Genomic DNA, 10,320 nt, shown 5'->3' on the forward strand with positions numbered 1-10,320 from the left:
GGCACTCCCCAGGAAAGAGTGAGGCGTTACACACAAAAGTAGCAACAGTTCAGGGCAGGGAGCCAGGATCCTGCCCCGGGTTAATCAATAGCCAGACTGGAGGATCTGCTGCTGCCGCTGCTTAATAATGGAGCTGAAGTTTTATCAATTCTTCTATCCAAATTTAATTATTTAAATGATGTTGAACTTGCTGCTATGAATTTCCAAGCCTCTGACTTGTTGAGAACCCTGTTTTAACTACAAGGTCCCTACCCCACCCTTCCCTGCTGCCTGCAGACGTTTTTCCATCTGAGAGTACCAGTAAGAATGGTGTTATAGCTGTGAATATTTCTTTCCCACTTGAATGATTGCCTAGGCTGGTTAATTTGAATGCCAACAAATTTGCACCTGCTTATGTGAATTTTGTATTTTCAATTTGCAGGAATAGAGAAAGAAGCCTGTCTCATATCCATTCTGGATGTTTTAGTTTTGTATGTTGCATGTAAGTTTTGTCATTTTTCACCAACTGTAACTGGTTGAACTCTGTCATTTGATTTAGGGATTGGAAGAGCATAACATTTGGCCATTGGGCCCCATTTCAATGGAATTAAAATTGGGCTTTTTGAAATAAGGAGACTATTATATTCTCTCCCACCTGCCTTTTGTTTCCTAAATTATGTTTCCAGAGATAAATAGATGTTGTTTCCTAATAAATTACTTAAAAGATCCTGGGTAAAATGTGCAGCTGTTCAGAAAGGAAGTTTACAGAGTTTAGAATTTATCCTACATCTTCATCTACTTATTCCTCTCCCTACACACCCATGTGCACGTGCACACACATACACACACACACACGCACACACAGAGGATCTACTCCTTATGCAAATATCATCGTCAAATATTATTATTTATTGTCCCTTGAGCCAGCAACCAGGCGTCTAACCCAGAAGATGAGCACCCCTCCCGGGTGCTGGAACTAAAGGGAGAGCTTAAAAGGAAAATGAAAGATCAATGGAAGGCAAGCACTCATTTTAAAGATGAGGTCCTTTCTCCACTGCTTTTCCAGCAGTTTCTGATTGGACACGTGCTGTCACTGCACCTCTGGGCTCCGGCCCAGCTTGCCCCGACACACTGCCTCTGGACCCTAGACCAGGAATCACAGCGAGCCTCTCAGAATTGCCAGGTGGATGGCGAGTGTGGCCAGTGTGCGCATGCGTACAATGCTCTCCCCGCCCCAGGTGTTCATTTTATTTTCACTGTGGAATTCAGATTAGTCCCAATTCAGATACTTTACATAGATTCCCCCCCCCCCTTTTACCTTGGGGATTCAAGAGAAATCTTGATTTCCAACTATAAAATGTTGGGTTTTAGAAGTGTCTCACAGAGAACAAAAATAAGTGAGGCGGCCCTGGCCCTCAGTAATTGCCTTTCTTCCAAAAACACATTTAGCCTATATCCTAGAACCTTAGGGTGAGCTGTATTCCATCTCCATGTCGTTCGCATTCTTCTCCACCTGTAAAGTTCTCGGCCTTCCTGCAGGCGCCATACCTCCATCTAGGCAAACTTCATCCCAAGTCCTTCCTTCCTTTACACTCAGTTCCTGTAGTGCTCCTAAGTGACACTGAAGCCCACTGTCCATGGCACAAGGCCTTAGAATTGCTCTTTTGCTATTTAAATCTAATGCCAACTGGATCACAAAGTCCTTGAAGAAAAAGATCATGTCTTTAACTTGGTTGCGCCTCTTAGAATGCATCACAGGATTAGAAACCTCATTTTCCTGATCTGGAAGTAGGAATAATAATAGCGAATAATAATAACAATAATACCTACCTATTGGGCTGATTTATTAAATGAGTCAATACTGAGTAATTGATTCATACTGAATCCTGGGTACAGTTATCATTCAATAAAGTTGAGCTATTATTTTAAGAAGCTAATCATTCTGGTTGCTTATTTACTATTTTTTATAATTGGTGGTAATAACTGGAATGCTTTTTAGTTGCAGAGAATGTCTCAATTCAAAACTTTCACAGTTATAGAGTAGAAAATTTAGAAAACTATTTAAAATGTAGAGATAAATACAAAATGACTTCTAATCTTATCTCTCACGTATACTAATATTATATATTTCAGTGTTTTTAAGCTAAGTTTTTTTTTTAGTTTTTAAGCTAAGATAACATATTTTGAATATTTCATTGTATGCTTTGTTGCTAATTTTTAAAAATTAAAAATTTTATGCAGTTGGGCATGAAGGCATGTGTGTATAGTCCTAGATCCTCAGGAGGCTGAGGCAGGAGAATCTCTTGAGCTGGAGAGTTCAGGACCAGCCTGGGAAACATAGCCAGATTTTTTTTTTCTCTTTAAAAACTTCTATGCAAAATTTGATTTTTAATCCCATACTGTGGCTATTTTGCAATCAGAGATAATTATGTTCCTTATTGTCAAATGTATCCAAATAATAAAATAACACCAGACTAGCTAGCACCATCCTGGTTATAAGTTGCACAACAGGCTGAATTTAGAAAATTGCATTCTTTACAGTTTTAGTTTGCAAATTCTTAAATATGATCGTTCATATAACCCTTTGTGTCTGTTCCTTACCCACCTTATTGTCTTACAAATAATATGACTTGGAACCAGATAATTGACATCATCTTTTTCTACTCCTTCTTTTTCTATTAAACCATGAACTGACATTTTGGAATTAGTCTAGATTGATGTGGACGGTATTCAGCACAGGCAGAAAATACTATGGTGGTTTTTCCATATAGCAATACCGGTCCCCACAGCCCCTTCAGTTATCGAATACTCCCAGTTATACCATTTAGCTGGGTCCCAGGTGCCGAAAGAACACTTACATCTTGAAGATCAAAGTAAGGTTCTTGCACTTTCCCCTTAATATCAAATTAAGGACTTCTCCTTAATAAACATCAAAATTTTATGACATGTTACTAGCTTGGTGCTGGTTTCTTTCAACTTGGTTTCTTTTCAGTATTATTATTTTGTGATACTGGGGATGGGATTTTTTTTAAACTCTAACCGTGAGGTACATCCTCAGTCCTTTTTATTTTTCACTTTCAGACAGGGTCTCCCTATGTTGCCCAGGCTGACCTTGAACTTGAGATCCTCTTGCCACCTGACTTGTTGAAATTACAGGAGTATATTACCGTGCTTGGTTCCATATTGCTTTTTAACTATAGCAAAATTTCAATGTTAAAATGGAATTTAATTCCCCTTCTATCTAAAAAATGTATCTTTTAAATTCATTTGAGGCCTCACGTTGTAAAAACTTCCTCAAAGTTAAATCTGACTTAAAAAACTTAAATGGGAAAGCATGTGTTTAGCACGGGCAAAGCCCTGGGTTCAATCTCAATTTCCTAGTTGACACTTTAAAATTATAATATTTATGAAATATATCCTGTTATGGATCAAACTGCTCAAAACTTAAGTTTGTTCCTTTCTGGTTTTCACCCATATTTTAAAATAATTTGTCACAGTAAGTGACAAATTTCTGGCAAAGCAATAGTAATGAAGAAAACAATCAGCATGTCACACTTTCAAGACACAAGGTAGATGAGGGTTTTTTTGGGGACTCAAAGGGGGTGATAATAGTGTAGAAATCATCACACTGATCAGAAATTGAAGTAAGTTGTTATAGTAGAATAAAAATGTTTTACCTAAATCTCCATTTATGCTTTTTTACTTCCTTTTTATGTAACTATTATGAATCCTTTAATATTCTGTCTAAGGGAAAGGAGTCATCATGTCATATGGAGATAACCAATTTTCAAGGAACTGGACTTTGAATAGATTGTAAAAGTAGGTTGACCATAAATTGGACAAAAAGTAGGTTACTAAATAACCTGATTATATATATATATATATATATATATATTATTTTTAAAAGAGAAAAAGAAATCTCACTATGTTGTACAGATTGATAGATTTTGAGATTAATCCCCAAACATTAATTTGTATGTGGGGAGACCTACAAATTATTAAAGTCTTTCTGTATCACTTCTTCTCTTTTAAAACTCCTATTGTAGTAATGGTTGATCTTCCCATCATGGATGTCTTAGAATCAAGAAGAGTTAAGATAAGCCATAAAAAGCTAAGGTTATCCAGGGCTAATAGAACTACACGACACATAGCTTTTCATGTTCTGCTCTCCACTTCTGTGTGATTTCTAAGGAGAACATATATTATTTGTATGGTAAGAAAAAAATATAAGTACTATGAATATAATGTCATCTCTTTTTCCAGTGGGGAGAAGACAAATTAAAATCAGTGTCTCTGGACCATATGTTGTAAATGTTGGATATTTGGGAGATGGGTAGAAAGGCGAAGGGACTTATATTTCATGCTGTGGGAATACAGGGCCATATGATGTGGCCCAGACTCAGGCATCTGGAATCAACAGAGAGCTCTGGAAGCACTAAAGAGTATGCTCTGGAAACACTAAATGTAATGATGAGATTTCCAAGTGCAAAAGATGCTTCAAGTCAGGCAAGGTGGTGAGTGGGCAGTCAGGGCACCCTGGGTGGGAAAATCGGCAACTTTTCATGGACATTCGACTTTATGATATTCTTTCACGGCCAGGGATACAGCACAGTGGGAGAGCATTTGCTTAGCATGTACAAGGTCCTGAGTTTGATCCCCAGTACTAAAAAAAAAATTATTTTCTTAACATTAAAGAAACCTCCAAAATAAAATTATTTGAATTGTTTATCTGGCCATTCACTTAAAAACAAAGAAAACTTTTGTAAAATAGGAAGAATCTTATTACAGTACATCTTGTCAAAAGATGTACTCTAATAAGACCTTATTTAAAAACTTCTATGCAAAATTTATTACAGAGACCTTATTACAGTACATCTTGTCAAAAGCCTAACAATGAGACAAACTTAAAATAGCATTCCTTGAAAACAACCATAAAACAGCAACAGCAAATCTCTATAAATATGAGATAAAATATCATCAGCCAGGAACATTAATATCATATTTAGACTTCAAAATTATTTAAAAAAGAAAAAAACTGACCTGACAATCCACCCCCCCTCCACACACCTCTGCCTGCCTCCCTCCTTCTTTCCTTAGCCTTGAGCTGAGTCGAGCTGTCTGGGGTATGTTTACATACAGGAACCTCCTGTCACAAATGACACTATCAGTAGTGAGATCTTATGCAACTGGTCAGAGCATTGCTCAGTACTATGCATCTAAGTGTATGCTCAGCTCTCGATTAGTGAACTATCCATGCTTTTCCTTTTCAAAGCATGCAACAGCTTTTTGGACTTTCAAACCATCAGCTGTAACAAGTCATCTTGTATAAACATACTTTCCCAGCGTAACCAGACTCATTGGTAATTTGCCTTTTCACCCCAGTCCATCCGGAAATACTGTCAAAGAGAAAAATCTCAATTGCACTGTGATTTCCCCCCCCCTGCTTTGGATGTTTATTTTATGATTTTTCTTCTCCTTTTCCTTTCCGTTAAAAAAAAAATCAGTTTTCCAGTGTTCAAAACTGATTCCCATGGAGAGAGGGCAAGATGCACGCGGGGTTCTCTCTCATTGTCTATTTCCAGGTGGACACCTGGGCAACTCTGGGCAGGGTGGATTCTGTTCTGTCCCTGCAGCCTGGGGGAGAGGGCTTTGCTGGTGGTGGGAGACAGCGGCCCGTGCTACCTGGGTCTCTGCTGGGATTTGCCCATGCACAGTGCCCAAGCCTTCCCTTCCAGGGATGGGGCACTCCCTCTGCAGAGATGCCAACGTTGCCCCGTGTCCAGTCCTGGCTGCAGACACCGGGTGGGAAGATGGCATGGGAGAGAAGGGGACAGGAAACTGTGGCTCTTACCTGCAGTGTCAGAGTCCTGTCTTCCACCCTGCTGCCCGGCCAGCAGAGACGCAGCCACAGAGGCAGCCTGCTCTGCTGGATGCCCCCACCGTGTGGGCACTTGTCAGCATGCTATAAATAAGGCAGATCCAGAGCGCTGGCCCAGCCCAGGAGATAAGAACCCAGTCCCTGGCTCCCGAAAGCCTTTTAAGGTCTTCAGAGGCAAGGAGACTCAGGGCCCAGATGGGAAGGGGCTGTCATGTCCCCATGTGGCCGACCTGCTTCAAGGACATCTCAGACCTGACACCTATCCCAGCAATCTAAAGAGCAGCTGAAAGGGGAAGGCCATCCACGCCAGAAATGGATCTCGCCATGTCAAACAACTGGCAGAGCCTGCAAGACTGGAGCCTGGCAGCTCCGTGGCTGCATGTCCCTTGAATGAGTCCACTGTCATTGAAGCACAGGAGCCGGAAGGCACTTCCCCTGAGTCACACAGCACCTCTGTGGTTGTGGAAGTGTGGGTCTCAGGAGCTGCCTCTGGGTAGAGCTTACCCACCTGCTCTTCCTGGCTTAGGAGGGCATTTGCTTGGGTGAGAAGGATTCTAGAGGATACTGAAAGATCTGCTCAATGCCTGCCAGGCACATGGGCAGCTGTAGAGTGGAACACACTTCCAGAAAGTTCTCCTCATCCTCCCCATTCTTGCATGATTGTAGGGTTCTTGAGCCACGGATCATTTTCTCTATGGAATTGAAACAGAGAAAACTTACTGGAGCCTTTTTTAAAAGCCACATGCTATAAGAGGAAAGAGAAGACTAGCTGGAGGGAGCAGCAGCCCCCAATTCCTCCTTAAATTTCCTGCCTATGAGTGTGCTGAAAAGACATCTCAGGCACAGCCCCTCCCCAGCTGGGTCGGCAGCAGATGTCTGAGTTACTGCAGAGGCTCCAGGTCTGGGAAATCATCCCAAGGAAAGAACTGTGGATGTGGGCGGCCGCCTCGCTACAAGGACAATTCTTGCAAATCTTGTTTTAATTAGGAGGTAACCTCAAGGCCCAGCAAGAGCAGACCAGCAAAATGAGGTAGGGGAGGGGTAAAGGGCTTCCCTCCTTCTTTCTAGGTCCCTTGGGTTGCAGATTAAAGTGACATAAAACAGATTAACAGGAGGAAAGTCCTCTTAATTATGTGCGTATGCACTAGGGTTCCACAAAATAGAGACGAAAGAGGATCACGTGGCTCGAGCCTATAGAGCATCCTCAGCCCCAGAAAGAAAAGAAGGATAGGGGTTGGGAAGGTGGAGGCCTGACAAGTTAAGAAGGGTGAGGGAAGGAAAGGTATGGGGAATAAAGGCTTTATCATGCCAATAAATCTCTCAGGTAACAAATCTCCCAAAGGGAAACCCTCTATCTGTGGGTTCACATCTGCAGATTCAACACTGCAGACTGAACATATTACAAAATAATTGCATTTCCAGTAAACATATATAGACTTTGTTTTTTTTTTTTAATTTTTTGGTCCTGGGGATTGAACCCAGGGAGGCTTAACCACGAGCCACATCTCCAGCCTGTTTTTGTAGTTTCCTTTCAGGGAGGGTCTCTCTGAGTTACTCAGGGCCTTGCTAAACTGATGAGTCTGGCTTTAAACTCACGATCTTCCTGCCTCAGCCTCACTACAGGGATTACAGGTGTGCGCCACCAGGCCTAGCTAGACTTTTTTCTTGTCATTATTCTTTAAGCAATTTGGTATCACAGCTCTTTATGTAACATGTACGTTGTGTTAGGGAACATAAGAAATCTAGAGATAATTTAAAGTACACAGGAGGATGTGCACAGGTTTTATGCAAATTTGATGCCAGATTATATAAGGAATTATGTAAGGAATCCAAGCATAGGCAGATTCTGGTATCCTCAGAGATACTAACTTCACTTTACTACAGATTTCCTTTATAGATATAATTTTTTTTAAACAAAAGGACAGTTTTTAAGAGCTACTCTGGTACCTGTCTTTTCTCAGAACAATCTGCTCAAATTGATTTGGTATGTCCTGAGCACCGAGAAAGAGGAATAAGTGTTTCATAAAATGAACTATTCTGCAAGCTTTAGAAACACAGAACGATATTAAATGATATGTAAAGAATATGCACGACCTACTGGTATTGAAAAAGCAGATCACTGTAAAGGAAGGGAACTCAGCACACACAGGAACCTGGCCCCCACGCCCTGAGGGGTATGTTCCAAATGGGAAGAGGTGGTGATCGCTTGGATCTGCGTGACCTGATGTTTTTGACTGGTGTGCAGTTTCCAAATCATTTATAAAAACCTTTTGTTATTTTTATAAGCAAAATCAATTTCATTAAATGTCTACGTTTCTGTGACTCAGAAGGCAGCTTTCTGTGTTTGTTCATTAAGGAACTCAACATTTTTTTTTTTTTTGATTCCAGAATTCCTTGAGGTCTCCCTAGTCTTTGGAAAAACCCAAGAAAGGGCAGAAAGTATATATATATATATTTTTAATGTCAGTACCAGTGATAGGATGTAGCTGTGTCTACAGAAGCCCCCAAGCACCCCTGTCAAGGCAAAGGTAAGGAGAGAAGGAAGGAAGGGAGGGAGGGAAAGAGAGGAAAGGAAAAGGAAGAAGAAAAGACAGGAAGAGAGAAAAGAAGCCGGAGAGGAAGAAGCAGCACTGAGAGGAAGAGGAGGAAGAACATAGGAGGCTTTTTATAATATCTATAATAACAACATCCCCAATTCTTTTATGTTTTGAGACAGGGTCTTGCTAAGTTGCTGAGGCTGGTTAGAACTTGTGATCCTCTTGCCGCAGCCTCCTGAGCCCCTGGGATTCCAGGTGTGGGCCCATGACTGCCCCTGGCCACGGTTATTCTTATCACAGATTAAAGTGGGGTCGCTGCCTGGGTGACACAGAGCCGTTCTCCTTTTACGTAAAACTCCTTGTCGTTGCTACCTCTGACGGGGAGAGGGGTCTCCCTGTCGGAGCTTGTCCTGGTGTGGTGGGTACAGAGGCCTCTGAGTCCGTCCACGGCCTGCCTTCTGGATACGGACGCCACATGGGGGTCACTTCCCCTATGACCAGCAGCTGGACTGAGGCAGAGAATCGGGTCAGTTTTCCACGCTTTCCTGTCGGGTGGCTGTTCTGGAGGAGGCTCTCTAACAGACTCAGCCCAGGGGCAGAGCCCGCAGAACAAGGCCTCAACCTTCTAGAGGATTCTTTTGAGTTTGGGGTGCCAAAGCCCTTCCTGGGTTGCCCGGACTGCCTCCTGGTGTGGTCTCTGCTTTCCGTCAGCGGGCGCATGGGACTGTTGGGGCTCAGAGTGTCGTGCCCAAGGAAGAGGCCTCAGAAGCAGTCCCTCTCTGACCTTTTGCTGCCCTCCTGTTCTTTCCCCAGAGGGGAAGCCACAGGAACTCGAGTTCCTCTTCTCAAGTGGGTCTAGAAACCAGAACCCCTTTCCCCAAACCCGTGAAGGCTAAAAGCAGTATCCTCACCTTCCGCGGCCTTCCTGGGTGAGAGGCGACCATGAAGAACTTCTCTCACCCCCTGAGTCTGAGAGCAGGTCATAAGACCCCCCGCTCCATACGTGGTTCTGCCCCATCCCCAGAAGGACAGAATGCTGCCCAGAGGCCTGAGGAGGAACCTGGACAGGCAGGCCTTGCCGTCTCAATCTGTTTCCATCAGCTCACGCCATTCTCTCCAGTCCCCATCTTCACGAGGCCCCCCCGGGGGGTCCCTCCAGCCTGGGCATAAACCTGGGTGGTTCGCCCCGGGTCTTGGCGTCTTCAGTGTAAAACCACCGTCGGATAACTTGTCTTTTGTTACAGTGGTGTCTGCCCTGACCTGATGAGGGGCAGGAAAGGGATTCCCCTCGCCCCATGGCATCCCCCTGTGTCCCACAAGTGTGGGACCCAAGGGGAACTCTACTCCAGGCCAGCCCCGGGGTGAGGCAGGGTTTCCTGAAGTGGAACCTTGACCTCCATGTTTTCTGAAATAACAACAGAGTGTGGGGAAAGCTCCTGGTGGGGTGCCGCCCAGGAAAAGTGTACAAAACAGGGTGAAGCTGGTTCCACCCACTGAAGTCGACGCAAAGGGAGGGCAGATCCTGTCCCTCCTCATCACGGCGGACGCTCTGTGATAAAAGGCAGATTAACAAGAGAAAGGGTCAACAGATTTATTTCACCAAGGTTTTACCTGCTCTGGAGTCTTCAGAAAGGAAGACCCGAAGATCCAGGGAAAACTGTTGTCCGCACAGGCCCGCCATGTAGAAACCGATCCCCTGCAGAGAATCTGAAGGGGGCACCCGGCAAGGCTGGTGTCCAGGCCCTTCCTGGCCCCTCTGGGCGCATTCCTTCCTCCCGGGTGTGGGCCAGACCCCTCTGGAATGGGGTCTCAGTGTCTCCTATCAGACAATTATACAGTCAGGCACTTTCTTCCTGGCATGTCCAGGACAGAAAGAAGGGAGATTGGAGTCGTGTATTTTTGCTTTATGGTGGCTGGCTTTGGAGA

The 10,320-nt window shown here is 43.5% G+C and overlaps 1 protein-coding gene across 1 annotated transcript in view; it reads right to left on the bottom strand.

Moving 5' to 3' along the window:
* The window catches only part of Fhl2 (four and a half LIM domains 2), a 71,616-nt gene extending 65,656 nt beyond the window's left edge, over positions 1 to 5,960 (bottom strand). The window contains exon 1 of the mRNA XM_026411334.2: positions 5,831 to 5,960. The gene's annotated coding sequence lies outside the window, so the exon portion shown is untranslated. The remainder of the gene's footprint in view (positions 1 to 5,830) is intronic.
* Between the last annotated feature and the right edge of the window lie 4,360 nt (positions 5,961 to 10,320).

This window comes from Urocitellus parryii, chromosome 12 (assembly GCF_045843805.1).
Source record: "Urocitellus parryii isolate mUroPar1 chromosome 12, mUroPar1.hap1, whole genome shotgun sequence".
In the NCBI taxonomy this organism is placed as follows: Eukaryota; Metazoa; Chordata; class Mammalia; order Rodentia; family Sciuridae; genus Urocitellus; species Urocitellus parryii.